Source organism: Stegodyphus dumicola, chromosome X1 (assembly GCF_044657685.1).
Source record: "Stegodyphus dumicola isolate Sdum_Otavi_A_Nest chromosome X1, ASM4465768v1".
Lineage (NCBI taxonomy): Eukaryota > Metazoa > Arthropoda > Arachnida > Araneae > Eresidae > Stegodyphus > Stegodyphus dumicola.
In genome coordinates this window covers 82,789,747-82,806,135 of record NC_140780.1, presented here as the reverse complement: position 1 = coordinate 82,806,135, position 16,389 = coordinate 82,789,747, and the positions used below count along the sequence as shown (strand labels likewise).

The 16,389-nt window shown below is 29.5% G+C and overlaps 1 protein-coding gene across 1 annotated transcript in view; it reads right to left on the bottom strand.

Annotated features, from left to right (window-relative positions):
• Positions 1 to 6,523: 6,523 nt before the first annotated feature.
• The window catches only part of LOC118191513 (uncharacterized), a 54,743-nt gene continuing 44,877 nt past the window's right edge, over positions 6,524 to 16,389 (bottom strand). Inside the window, exon 2 of the mRNA XM_035362320.2 lies at positions 6,524 to 16,389. This exon is cut by the window's right edge and continues 24,549 nt beyond it. The gene's annotated coding sequence lies outside the window, so the exon portion shown is untranslated.

The window sequence follows — 16,389 nt, the reverse complement described above, 5'->3', positions numbered from 1 at the left end:
AAATGGGTAAATTTTATTTGGAATGAACCAAAATTTCGAAATGTGAGAGAAAAAATCAAAAAAGTTTAATAAAAAAAGAGATATTAATAAATATTTGCCAAATTCAATTAACATTGAGGAGCTAAAATTTTGAGAGCTAATATTTTAAAAACTAATCGTACGATTTTTACAAAACTTGGTATTCTGGCATAATTTGAGTCGTAGAATCGAAATATGTAAAAAAATTGGTATGTTATTTCAGAAAAAGTCCGATTTTGTGTCAAAATACCTATGTTAGAATAGTACTATATATAAATCTAATATATATCCTAAGTCGCGCTTTCGAGACATGAAAAACGTAGTTTGAATTTTGTCAATCGCCCCAGTAGAACGGGAGATATAGCACTGTCCCATTTTTTTTTTTTGAGCAGTGTACATTACATCTACTCATATTTTATACCCCTGACGCCAACCTGGCGAATCAGTATTTATTATATTTTCCTTTCATCACCGTATGTTTATCAACACATGACAACTCGAGTAATGAATCACGGAGCGATACCAAAACAATTTTTTTTTATATTAGTAATTGAGAAACAGCATGGTAACCTTTTATGTTGACATTATGCTTGGCGATGATTACAGATTTAAGTTAAATGTGCCAAGAAATGTTGGCAGAAACAATTTAACAAAAATTTCTTTCCATATGCTAAAAGTAGATTTTGTTAATGATACTCATAGGCCAAAAGATTATATTTAGTGCTACAATCAAAAATCATTAATCCGGGCTCGTCGGGACTTCAGCGATTCCGGATTATAGATCATCAGTTTAAATCTGGTAAGATGGCATGCAGAAATTATAAATTTAAAAATATGAAACCGTAATTTATGAAATAAAGAACAATTATGATCTAAAGGGTACCAAATTTACAAAAAAAAGAAAAAAAAAAAAAAAAACTTAATATTTATTTGTTTACTTTATTAAACATTTCTTTCAATGTAAGTTGTTTAAGTTGCTTCGTTTTTTATGTGATAATACATTCTCTTTAATTCTATAAACAGACATAATTTCTTATTCAGTTACAAAGTTGTTTAAGTTGCTTCGTTTTTTATGTGATAATACCTTCTCTTTAATTCTATAAACAGACATAATTTCTTGTTCAGTTACAAAGTTCCGCTGTTTAAGTCCTATAATTGCTGTGTCGAGAATACCGACTAATTTGTCAATCGGAATTTTTTCGTTTTCAATAACCTCTGTCACTTTCTTCGCTATCGGAAGCGAATTATAATGACGAGGAATATGATTTAAATCATATCAATGACGGAGTACATCGAGATGAAATACTACATTTAGTAAGAAATTATAAGCCAAATAAAATAAAAAATCTGCTCTGAAGATAAGGATAGTGCTGACAGATCAACTTCCAATTCATTGCGCGCCGCGGCGTTAAAGATAAACAAAGGATATGCCTTTATCCATTTTTTGCAGCAATTCCACTTTTTGTTTAATGGACTTCGAAACATACTTTTGCTTTGTAGATCCTTTACATATTAGTAAATATATATCAGAAATTCTATTTGACATAATCGAAAGTTCAAGCTTACTTTTATAAAATTGCTCTAACAGTCTGCAAAAAATAATAAGCAGAATCCAATTCGAAGATTAAAGAACAACGCAATATGCAACATTAACTGAATTAGATAATTTTAGCTTAGCTTATACTGTCCATTATACATTAAACGCGCATTCGTAAACGTACTTTGCGCACGCGCATATTCGCAGCCGTAAAGGCCTTACGCGCATGCGTCAGTTTGTAGCTTTGAGGTCCGGATTATAGATCATTCCAGATTATGGGTGTCCGAATTAATGACTTTTGACTGTATTTGAATTAAGAATAACCGATTTGTTTATTCACATAAACCCAGACCAGCACCAGTTCTTATGGCTGCACCGGGTGGCTGAATTTAAGGAAGACAAAGGGAGGCGCTTAGTAGCAAAATTTAGGAGCCAGAGACTGCATCAGGCGCCGGTCCTCAATAAGCCTTAAGTATATGTGAGAATTTATTTATTCAGGACACAGATAAGCTTTACGCATGTGCTGGAAATAGGTGTAAGTATAATAAATATAACTAAACTAATACAATTCAGACTTAATTGTCTCAGTGTGCGATAAAAGCAAGATAAAAGTTAGTGGAACTGTTGGAAAATATAGCTTATTTTTAAACCTTTTTATGCATCATCTCTCCTCCTTGAAATGTTTATTTAGTTTAGTCCTTATTTTAATATAATATAGTAGTTACTTCTACTTCTTTTCTTGCTGCCACTGTTTGCATTGAGAACGGACTGTTTCAACCTAATTGAGATGCAAAAACGAAACATGATTTACGTCATCTGAAAAGCCGATTCGTGCCGATAGCTGATTGGTTGCCGTGAGATGACGTCATTCCTACTTCTGCTATAAGTATCTCGCATCGCTCTGGCTCAACCTTTCTAGTTCCTGGTTTCCCGGCTAGTGAGTAAGCGGTTCCAGCCCCTTCAAGGATGCATGCAGTCCGGTGAAAGAATGCCTTGATTCCGGTTTGATGGTTCCAGATTAAAATTCTTCGAGGCTGTCCTGTGAGTAAATGCCGTGGGCGGCGTCCATATTTCTTCAATGAGGGAGGAATTAAAAATACGTGAGCGGCGACGACTCCTTGTGCAAACGAAGTTGGGCCAATTTAAGTGGTTTCACATTTAAATTTTTCAGGTGTTTTCTTGACCATTGTTTATGGACTTATTGAATGGGTAGCCTGCTTTATTTTTAGGCTGCATAGTCGCTATTTAGGACATCTTCATTTTTTTTTGTTTTTGTTTGTATAGAATGCCAGTGTTTTGGAGTACAGGTAAAAATATTTGAATGATGATTATGTTGTGTTTTTCCTAATACTCTAATATTGTTGACATTTATTTTATGTGTTTTTATTTTTTTATTATATTGTTAATAAATTTGTTAAGTTCAAAATCTTTTATTGTCTTCAATGTCTGCACAACATAACTCATGGAGCTTTCATTGCTACCACTACTAAATGTTTAATTTCTTTAAACTTTGCTTTAGCGTCAGGAACAACTCATCTTTAGTTGCCAATCTCGTAATACATAGCCAAATATGTATAGTGAACGATAGCTAAATTTTATAATGAGACCGCGAATCTGAAGGTTTTCGGATATTGCAAACAATGGTAAAATTTTCCAATTAGCGGACTTTTTAAAGAAATGTGGAGAAGCGGTAATAAATAAAGGGGATATTAAAGAAGTTTTTCACTGTGATAGCAATGCTCCTCAATCATCAATCAATTACCGGATGGCAAAATCTGCAGTATGGATTCTAGATTCAGAGAACACTGCTACAGAGAGAGAGAGAAAAAATTTCGATTGATAAGTTAGTCGGAATTACAGACACAGCAATTATGGGACTTCAACAATGCAACTTTATAACTAAATAAGAAATTATGTCAGTCTATAGAATTAAAGAGAAAGAAAGTATTAGCACAAAAAACAAAGCAACTTAAACATCTTAAAAGAAATGTTTAATAAACTAAATAAATATTAAGCTTTTTTTTTTTTTTTGTAAATTTTGATATCCTTTAGATCATAAATGCTTCATTATTTCATATTTTTCATTTTATTATTTCTATGTGTCATCTTACTAGATTTAAACTGATGATCTAATATCCAGAAAAATCAAAAATCCGGAATCGAGGAAGTCCCGACGAGTCCGGATCTGGGACTCTGTACTGTATTACTAATTGTGAAAGGTTCCTGCTGTCCCCAAATTCTACAAAAATGGAATTATGTTCTGATCTTCAGTTTCCAACTTAGAAATGGTATCATATCCTTTAGTCAATTATTTTCCTGATTTTCTCCTTTACTTTCTAATGCCATTCATGCTGTAAAAAATTCTCTTGAAGTTGTCAATAAACTTTACGTTCCATTATGGTTTCTTACTAAAATCTCTGAGCAGAATGCACTTCATTTTCCAAAATAAACGTTATCGCAAATTGAAGAATTAGCTATGTGTAATCCCCTCAGTCCTGTTCTTGTTGACATTTACAGCACTATTCTGGGGTCAAATTATTTGAGAATCCTTTTCTTCTCTGGATTCGCTAGACACCTTTTGGTGGTAATAAAGAATCCCAGATTATATATATTATAACTGATTCAGTCATCCAGTTCACCTTTGAAACTGAATCTGACAATACCATTCCCTTCCTTGACATTTTAAAAATCCACAATGGATCTGATTTCAACACTACAGTTTACCCTAAACAATTTTCTGTTTGTTTACCACCCCATGGTAAGTCATGACACCTGGCTTAAAAAAAAAAAAAAAAAAAAAAAAAAAAAAGGCTTTTTTTAAATATCATGTATTTTGCACTCTAAAGTTTGTTTTTCAGAACCTTTGCTTGCTAATGAACTCAATTATTTGAAATCAGTTAACACTGACTGAGGATTTCCTCCTGTGGTCATTGAAAAAGCTTTTAAAAAAAATTTTCAGCTTATCATCAAGACATTCCACTATTAGAAATAACATTCATAGCCTTGTCATACTTCCATTTAATCTTTCTGTCAGTTATAAAATTTCACGGATTCTCCAAATGTTCAATTTTCAAGTCATTTTCTTGCCTATCAATAAAATCTATGGTTTGATTCTTAATGATCCCATTTCTGGCTTTAATTCTTTGGGAACTTATAGCATATGTGTCAGTGTAGTTCAAGATATATTGGCCAAATTAAAGCAGCATTAAAGTTTCGTGCTAAGAAACACGAATCGTATGTCTGAAAAGGCGAAACTAACAAGTCTTTGATAGCTAACACTAGTTGGAAATTTATTCATAATTTTGACTGTGAATCTTCAAAAATTATTAAAAAGGCTTCTTCAATTGTTGAACTGGAAGCTTCAGCTTTTCACATTCACTAAGATTTATCTTGTTTGGTTAATGATTTTCAATCTAGGTCTTCCTAACACTTTCAAAATTCTGATAACTTAATTTTTCAATTTTGTTAACATTTTGCCAACAGATGGCGCTACCTTCACATTTGCTTTACTGCAATAGGGTATAAATACGACTGCTGTGCTCACTGCTTTATAGTCTTAGATATTTCTTTGCTCCTAATGAAGAGGAACCTGCAACTGTTTGCCCTTGAAATTGATCGAAATCTCAACTAAATCTACGCCAAACAGAAAATTGTTGCTTTGTCAATTTTATGTTCGACTTTTGCATGGTTCTCTTCTTTTTGATTGTTTTGCATGTTTATCTTCTCTTTGATTTGTTTAGTTTAAAAAATAATGATTGAAATAAATTTTTAAATGTAGTTCATGAAACATGAATTAAAAACATTTGTAAATTCAAAACAAAAACAATGTGTTGAAAAAATTCATGTTTTTAATGAAAATAAGATTAACCATAATTGCATCCATAAAACTGTGGTATATGAATTGGTTTTATCCTAATAATTTTGGATAACTGATGTTTTATTTTGGTATTTTATTTTAATACATGCATTTTTTCTTGAAATATTTTATTTTACTATTATTTCATTTTTATATGCTACTTCTGTGTGTCTTTAAAATAAAATTCTTGAAAATTTACGGCACTTGAATGCACTTTTTTCCACTTACATTACTTATCATTCCTATTATACATTTTAAATTACATTCATTTCAGTTTAGTTTAAAATTAGCTTGTACTCAATTATGCTAATTGTTTGAAACACACAACTTATTTGCTTTAATTTTATTAGTTGCAAAGTAAGTGGCAAGGTGGCAAATACAGTAAATCCAGATGAAATTACAGTGTTTCTGACAGCCAACACTGTCGCAGGATTTGAGGTTGGTCATAACCAGGTTCAAATTAAGACTTTTAGAGGTCTAATGCAATTAAAAGATTTTGGCATCCCCCACATAATATATTTACAGTATATCTATTTTTTCCCCAAATTTCTTCTCTCTTGATCGTGCTTTCGCAACACCATACATTCCATGATAAAATCAACAACGATAAATTTTTTGTGATGCTCTCTTCAAAGAATTACAAGGACCTTTTAGTGCTGTCCCATAGCCTTGATACCTTAAGCACGTGCTTATTTTGCTTAATGGTCATAATCGAGAAGCTTGTAAAACATGTACTACCAGCAAGGGAAAAGTTTGAAACAAATGTAAAATATTGTTTAAAATGTTTGTTGCAATCACAGAGGGGAGTTATATTATTACTTTTTGTTTATTATCATTTTCATTTCTTAATTTAACCTGTATAAAATAAAATCATAATGTATTACTACAATAAATGAAAAAAAAATAATATTCATATGCTCAAAGGAATATATATTGCTTAACCTGTTTTATACTTAATATACAAATTATGTATCATTACAACATAATGCTGAGATTGGAAATACCATACCTCAGTAATTCATGAGATTATCATAAGGTTAATTTCCGGCTAAAAACACATCCTATGTAATATTCTAGTCCACTACCGGATAAAAATACAAAACTCAAAGACATATATTCATATTTTCTTTAATAAAAACATACAAAATATCTATACAATGTTTGAATGAAGTTTAGAAAAGTATTTCATCAGGCAGAAAACCAGAGTTTATACCAATGATGCAATGACAAAGGTGCAAACTCCCAATGCTTCAAAATTTAGTAAACAATGGACATAAGAATCAACTGATGACTGATGTCTCATATTAATTTTCACAATGCTGATTGCAAAGTGTTGAAAGAATTATATGTTTAATATTTTTCTGTGCTTGGGAGAAAATGAGATATTGCACCTTTATCATCACAATAATAGGCTCATTTACACTCATATAATTGCATATGTAAATCAATTATCATTTTCAAATTATTACAACTATGTGATAAAAATAATTATGTCAGACAGTTTCTTGTATTTCTACAATTCACTGATCCTGGACAGGTTTTTCAGTGAAGCTATTCTCATTACAATAAGCTATACATAGTAGCTACAGAAATGCAAATTTAAAGATGTATAAATGGTATGTTTCAAATAATTCAACAACCGATTAATGCATTTCAACAGCGATTATTTAAAGTACATTAAAAAAAATTACCTATTACTCTATGCAGCTATGTCTTGTAGAATTTTTTCCTACATATCCATGCTGCACATTGACAAAACATATAATATAGCTATAATAAAAATAAGTCATACGAAAGTCACATAAAATTTCTCTACTATATTTTCTATCAGTTTGCAGTAAGCAATCATAAACTTAGCAGTTTTATGGAAATAAAGATTTTATGATAAATTATTTAAATATTATAGTGTAATTTTAACAACCAGTTCAACATACCAGAATTTGAATTGTAAATGACATACCAAAAATAAATAATTCTTCTGAACTCATAAAAACAGTCTGAATCCCACTACTACATTTACAATCACTGCACAAAACAAATTAATATTTTTTGAAAACAACATGTACTCACAATCTTTGAAAACATAAATAATCTTCTAGGTTTGTATGGGAGAAAATATTTAGAATTTTTCCAAGTACTAATAAAGTAAATGAACACTGAAACCAAGTGCAGCCATCAAATCTGGAGACTCAGTTGCTAAAATAATATGCAGCAACCAAGACTTTTGAAAACGTTTAAATGTATATAATTAATGTAATAGTGCTAATACATTAATTGAATTACATAAATCATAAGTGGGGAGTAACATACACATATTTCACACACATTAAAAAAATCAAAATCTGTTTAAGAGATTGAAAAATAAAAATAGAATAACCATGGCTAACTCCATGATTATTCCATTTCATTTTTAAAAATCTCACTTTTAAGTTTTTTGTTTTTAACTATTCATATCAGAAACAAATATTTTACTGCAGAAATTTTCTGCATTATTTTTTAAGTTTATCATATATTCATCGTCCTTTTCAGAACTGAGCTCTTATGAATAAATCATACGAAAATTTTATAGAATTTACAACCTCAAGATTACAAATATTTAATTTCTACAACATGTATTCATAATTGTGCAATACTCATTTTTTGAATTTTAGCAGGACAAAACAATGTGAACGATACTTTTTTAAAGAAGTTGAAATTAAATGACCAAAGATTGCAAAAATATAAAATTGCAGAAACTGAAATTGAGAAAATTTAACCTAAGACCAGAATTAAAAGGAACAAAAGTGTCATCTCACTTTCTCTTTGATCAGTTAAAAAAATTGCCTACATTTACCAAAGTTCATCTTCCAAAATTTCTCTTGTATTAATAAAATTTGGGTTTTAGAAATAAAATCTTTTGTTTTTTCCTTGACAAATAATTAATTTACATGTGTTGCAGTATAAAAGTTTTGTGCCTATTATCACAAAATGTCATTCATTAAATCACAATGAAGTTGTTTATAAATATTGGGAAACTTAAGAATGCATCCATCGATCAGAAAAAAAAAAAAAAAAAAAAAGTTGGTTATTTTAACCCTTTGACTATGAATTACATTTTTTTTTTTTTTTTTTTACCCTGTTTTCTATCCAAGTGATTAAAATGTCATAGATAAAGTAAATTTAGCATTTGGGACTTTCTTTGACAAATCAATTTGGGACTTTTCAAGATAAAAAAAAAATTTTTTTACCCTGTTTTCTATCCAAGTGATTAAAATGTCATAAATAAAGTAAATTTAGCATTTGGGACTTTCTTTGACAAATGGTTTTCAAGACAAAGGCTGGGACATGTGTGTCCCAGCCATAGTTAATGGTGGTATACTTATGTCCCACACGTAGCAATTGACTTACTATAACTATTATTCTGGAAAACTTCATTATATGAAACAGATTTTTATGGGTATGGTACAGGGTAAAGCATTCTTTGCATAACCCAACATTACACATTGGGAACTCTCATTTGTTCTTTTCTCTATGTTCATTTGTGTACAACGAGCCCAGCGGCGTCTTGATTTTTTAAATATTGGAAGAAAATCCCCAAAATTCAGGAGATTCCTTGCAATCTTCGACCCAGCATTTTAAAACTTTTAGTGGAACACATACGTCTTGTTAGTAGTCAAAGGGTTAATCATATTTATTTTCAGATTATTGTTTGACCAAAGGACTGCAGAATATATACAGATGTCTATTCAAATGAGAATTGATAATGGTCCTTGTCTTAAATTCCTATTTCAATTAAAGTTTGTGTCAATGTACCTTAGACACACACCAATGATACTAGAAGATTTGAAATTTCATATTACAGAACACGAATTTCACGTCAGAAAACAAGGAACTAAAAAAATACTTATTCCTAATGAGTGTTGGTCCCTTAACCATTTTCTGAACTTTTCCTTTGCAGCAATTACCCAAAAAATGTATTTAGTTAAATTAATTTCATTGAAACCCTCCACATTCATCAAAATACATTGGTTATTACAAATAATCCTGACTTTATCTCACAACTTTTTCCTTAGTTAGATGCATTAAAATTGATTAATTTTACTTATCCATTTTCATTTCATTTAAATAAGTTACGGCCTTTGGCAGAAAGATACAGAATGATATTACTCTACTGAAAAAGAGACAACCACTTATTTAAGAATCTCTGAAACATAAGAATAACATTGTGACTATGATCTTTAAAGTTCACAAAAAATAACAAGTCATGTTCAAAGTTAAAAAAAAGCTATTTACAAAAACCATCAGATTACAGTAATTCCTGGATCTCAAAACTTGTTGCATTTAAATGTTTACTGTCAACAAGAAAATATCAATTTAAAAAATTGCATATAAAATATCAATTTAAAAAATTGCATATAAAATTGTTGAACATATTTAATATATATACTGATTTGCACAGAAAGAGGATAAATAGCTTTACCATTTTATTTAAGTAAAAGAGAATTTTATTCATACACATCAACATAAATCAAGTATACAAATTGACTGATACCATTTCTGATATACAAATTACATTTTGGATGTTAAATAAAATTCCTAAAGCAATCTATGAAAACAAAAGTGAATTTTGTTTTTTCTTTAAAATTTCAATTATACCAATTTTTTTCCTAAAATATTACAAGAAATTTTTGTTTAGATTATATAATTTTTTTTCTGACATTTTAAGCAAATGATACAACTAAAATTTACTTAAGATTTTTTCAAAATTCAAAGTTTTTAATTTATATTTAAAAATAGAAAATCCAAGTATTTTAACTGCCAATCATAAAATTAAAACTGAAAAACATTATCCTAAAGTGATAATATTTGTAAGGTAAAAAAACTCAAATAACATCTATTATTGATATTCCTAATTGAATATTTATTTAACAAAACAATTTCAATGAAAATAATATACATCTAAAAAATCCATAAAGCATGTATGCATCAGGGGCGGATGGAACTGGTCTGAATGACACCATAAAGATACCAGTAACTTTTCACAAATTGACTATTGTTTACCAAGACACAAGAGTTGCACGGCACCCCTATGAAGTTCAGATTATAGCATAAGAAATGCAACCTTCATCAAGGAGCCGGGATGCACAAATGAATTATCTAAATGAATAGTCACTAACTTAAATAAAGGTGTTGACATCATTTTGAAATTGACAGGGTGGAGGAACATAAAAATTTCCCACTTCTAATAAGTAATCTAATAAGAGTAAATTAATCAGAAGTGAATTCGCGATAAGCTAACGATAATGGGGGTTAAGATGATGAGTTCCATTGTTTACTTTTTTAATTTATTTATTTTTCATGTCATTAAATTTTTTCTTTCAACTAGTTTACTGCTTTTTATTGCATAAATCCTGTAATTATGATTAGCGTTTCACGCATTTTTAAACCATCATTAAGGTGGACATAAGGGCATCAGCACTTTACAAAATTTCTCAAATTTCTGATAGCTCAATCCGCCACCTGGTTTACATTCTCCTCTCAAAGAGAAACTTTACTAAAACTAAACAAATATAATCCAACCCAAAAGGAGCATAATATTAATATTCTTTCAAAAAGTTAACATAAAATTCTATAGTCAACACCACAATCATTCAATTCTTCAAGTATCAATTACCCCCCCTCCAAAAAAAAGCTTTATTGCTAAATAAAACTACTTTGATTTGGTTTAGGTGTTTTTATGCAAGCAACTTATAAAAATAGTACTAGAAAAATTTCAAATTCAGAACAACCATCATAATGAAACAGTTTATACATATGTTTAATGCAACACACAAGCTTAAACCTTCCTGCCAATGCATAATTCAATTATATGGTAAAATTTCAAATAAACATTAATAAAAAATTTTAATATCTCTTTCAGTATTTTTAAATGAGTTTCATAAATTAATATCTAAAAAGCCCAAGATTAAAAATTCACATTAAATACCAAACAAATTCTTTTCCCTTTAGAAACATTTGACATTTCACTTAAAGCAGAGATTTTCCATATTAATAACTGATACATACAAATAAAATTAAATTCCAGAGGTTTAAAATTATGCCAGTGCATAACTCCTACCTTGCCACCTAGAATTCAGATATTGTCCTTATTTCATACATCTTTTCTCTTTATGTTGGCTTTATCAGCCCCTGCAAGACTTGTTTTATTTTTTATGATAGCAGTCCAAATATATGGTATATAATATAGTATAGAAATGTAGCCTAGTCATAATTTCTATTGATTTAATAATTTTAACTTCAACCTACTCCATTTTTGGAAGAAAATGATGCATTAGATATTTAAATATTCTCATTAATAATATTAGTGCCAGTAAATCTCTGAATGTCATTCTGGTGCTTCGTCATTTTATCTATTAACCTTCTAAATAACAAACAGAATTATGGTGCTCAGTAATTTTCATATGCTACTGCATTCAGATTCCTCTCACCTCTACTCAAATGGGGCTGCAGTATACTCTATGTTAAATCATCAGCACCCACTAAAGAGAAAAGTCTAAATTACTAGGGAGGGGGTTGCAGGAGAAATTATGATGAAACCACATTAAAACAGAGTGAAACAGGACATATTTGAGTTCCAGCAGACTTGGTAAGAGGGCTGACTGCAAAAGCTCTCACAGAATTGAGTATGTATCAATGTTTCTTTGAGTTTTGATATTTGTACTACATGTGCTGAAGAATAATCATATAGATCAGTACTGACTGATTTCTGTACAAAGGTAGAGAAATTTAAAATTTGTACCTACTGCCAACAACTTTACAATACTATTTCTTTGGACAATATTTTTGGAACAAATCTAACAATAACAGCTATTTCAAAATATTAAAATTATTAGTTGTAAGCAGTTCTGTTGACAGAAAAACATCAAATATAAAAAAATTACTAAGAATATTATGGATTGCTCATGCAAAGTAGCAAGTTCAAAGTGAACTATATGCTATCAAAAATCTGTACAGCATACTTTCTGCTATTAAATGTGAAAAAATATACAAGCATCAGAAGATATCTGATTATGAAGAGATTTTTAATCATGTGGCAGGCTGCATTAATGTCAAGAGCATGGCCTGAGAGCTACCACTCGGCCACTACTGCTCTAGATAGTATATGTATATATATATATATATATATATATATATACACATATTCACATACATACATATTTTAATATAAAACATTGAATGGTGTGCTGTATACTATATGGATTCACAAACATTTCTCATTTTAAAAAATAAAGCTAAAAAAATGCTGTTTTTTAATCCTCTTACTACAAAAACTATAAAAATTATATAATCACATACATTAGTTATTGTGTAATGCTTTTCAAACTTACATCTATCTGTATGGAGTTATAGTACTTAACATTTTATTAGATTAGCATACTCGAGATGCAGAATTTTTGCTCCTAATTTTCACTATAATAAGTGGCAATTTTTATGGTTCTAGAGAAATTACTTGCAATTCTGTTTAGTTGCCAGGATTACTTTTCACTTGAAAAAAATCAATATTAAATAATGCTAGATACATTTACAATGCCAGATAAGTTGAATACACAATTTAATAATACATTTTAAAATATGCCTTATGATGATGACAAAAGCTTTATTTATAAACAAACTGCTAAGGAAATCTCTTACATTTTAACCTATTTGTACTTCTGAAGTAAAAAATGACTTGCATATAATGGAAGTACATTTTAGTATATTATTTTATTCACTCATTCAGAGAATAAAATCACATAATCAATAGCCTACTTACACAATAAAGATCAGATCATACACATATATAATTATATGGTCACCAGTAAAAAATGGTTATTAACCCGTTAGTGCTCATAAAAAGAATGCTACTTGGGCAATGGTAACTGACAATTTTACTCATACTCAGTCACTATAGTACATAGTCACTTTAATTACTAAAATTCGTTGCACTAAAAATACATGAACATGGGCTGTTTGGGCAGTTGTTAAACTTATGTAAAAACTTGTCAAGACTTGCTGCACTTGAAAACATAAACTTTTGTGTGTTTACTGTTATTCTATATAATTTCTTTGAAAGAATGGAGCACCAGCAGTCACTGAAATGTCTATATATGAAAACTGACTTTTAACTCCCTAGCTAAAATAGTTTTACATATCATAATCCAATTTTACTAATTGATATTTTATTTCCTCTGCTATAAAATTTGTATATCAAAAGAGGCAATAAGAGATTTGAAACTTTTCCTACACAAAAATCTAGCTGACACACTAATCAAATTAAACAAACAAACAAATACACAAAAGTATTAATTATTATCAGTAAAAAAGATGACTACATCTGAAGAAAATCTAGAGTTATGAGCTTAAAATAAATCACGCATGCTATTTTTATTGTCCAAGTTTCAAATCAAATGAATTTAATGATTTTTAGTAAAATTCATGAAAAAATTAAAGCTGATGTGACTGTATTATAATAAGTTTCCCAGATAACTGAACTAAATCAGTAGTTCTCAACCTTTTGACTAAAGCATACCATCTAATGAAAAACTTTAATACCACTACTACATTTTACAATGATTATTTTTCAATTTCTCAAAAGAAATATTAAAAATATATATATATATATTTTGCCATTTGAAAAACCTAATGACTATCTGTATAAAACATGCACACATAAATTGGTTATCATTTTAATTATCAAAATTTCAGTTATAATACTTTCATTCTAAAATTTAGTGTGAAATTTTGGTCTGTTTAAGAGAGATGTTTCTCTATATCTAGTCATGCTTCACTTGATTTATGATCACAATCATAAATTAGGATCCTCTTTTAATTTTGTTCTGTATTTAGTTTTCAAACATGACAAGGGAGAACATTTTTCTTCATACTAATAGATTGTGTAAAATGGCAGTAAAAATTTAATAGCTTTATTTGAAATGCCTTTAAATTCATTTTTTTCAGTTCAGTAAAAAGTTAGCAAGTGTGTTATTTTTAAAATCTTCAATTATAGTTCGATCACAGGAAATTTTTATCACTTGCTATTTTTATTCACGAGATAAAACTTCAGGTACCTTTGCACAAAATGGGTTTCTAATACAATTTTTTTTTCACAATTCTCAAGAAAATACAGGGTGAAATTATTTATCAATCAAAAAATGATTTTTAATGTTGGCTGCTGCTGCTGCTTTTATTTTCAAATCATTTTTGGTTAGAAAACTTTCTAAAAGTGATAAAAAGCTTAAAGTATTAGTATCCAATTCTTTGATAATTATCTCAAGTTTTTTTATCATTGCATTTATTTTGTTCCTAATGCTAAACAAATTAACACTTTGTCCTTGTAATCCTAAACCTAATTCACTTAACTTTCCAAAAATATCAGCTAAATATGCTAAAAGCACCAACTATAATTCTCTAAATAAACACTTCTGCTATTTAAATGTTGAATTTCTGATCGAAGTTCAAGAAGATGGTTTAAAACTTTGCCTCTGGATAACCAGCTTACTTCAGAATATAATAAAAGCATTTCATGTTTAGTACTCATCTGTTGGCATAAAATCATAAATATTCTTGAATTTAAAGCTGGGCTTTAACAGCTTGATTCAAAATGATTTTTAGGTTTTGGGGGATTGTTTTGGCTAATATAGTTCTCGATGAATGGACCAGTGAGTAAATTTAGTTTTAGCTGCATTTTTTTTTTTATTCAAAAAAAAAAAAAAAAAAAAAAACATTGGAATATTTTCCTGTTAAAGCCCAAGCTCCGTCACTGCATACAGCAATACATTTATTCCAAGGAATATCATTCTCAGATATAAAATTGTCAATTACTTTGAAAATTTCATTTGCAGTAGCTTTATAATGAAGAGATTCATAAAATAAATACTCTTCAGCAATTCGTTTATCTTCTTTGCAACGTATGTAAACTAATAATTAACAAAGTTCGTTATATCAGTACTTTCATCTAATTTCAAGGTGAAATACTCACTGTGCATTATTTTTTGAATAAGTGTCACTATGTAATTTGCCCATTTACTGTATCATTTGATACCGGAATATTATTAAGTTCATTAGTCACTTTCTCATTGAATAATGTTAAAACGATATCTTTAGCTACTGGTAATATAATGTTTTCTCCAATAGTGAGAGCCTGCCCAGTCTTGGCAATTCTTAGGGTTACTAGGTAACTAGCTTCCAAACCTTTTTCACTTGAAGTAACAAAAACCTTTCATTACTTGTTTACTATTTTTGAACTCCAATAATTTCCTCTCAAAATATTCTTCAGATTTATTTTTATATTGGCATGCTTAGATTCAAGATGTCTTCTAAGAAACAATGGTTTCATACTTTGATTCGAAAACAGTTCACAGCAAACAACATATTGAAACTGAAGGTCCATTTCATCTCCATTCCAAGTAAACTTAGATGAGAAGTAACTTTCATTACATTTTCTATGAACAATTTTTCTTTTCTTTTCAATTTTTTAGTGCCAGTAGATTGTCCCAGATCCGTCACTTTTCTGCTTAGTCAATCTTAACCATTTTTTTGAAAAAGAAGAACCGGATACGGCTGACAAAACAGTAATAGATTGAAACAATTATCTACAGGAAGTTAGCAATCACAGCATTCTAAACAGAGCTTTCAGTAAAATTGAAAGACTTACTAAAATAGCAGAAACTGAGGAAAGCCTTTTTTTACAAAGCATGAAAATGAAGCCTGCCAAATACTGATTGTTTGTTACATGCAGAAGCAACAGTTCCTTTAGAATTCCACAGGAATGACTGGTCCAAATTTCATGGTTGGATGGTCGGACAACTTTCATGATCAATGAGATAACAGGTAAGCACCAAGCCTCGTTCCTCGTGAACCATGCATGGTTTGCCCAAGCTAGTGATTTTGAACTACTTAAAATTCTCTTAATTGATAAATCACAAGTATAATACCAGATAAAACAAGCATAGGTAATAAT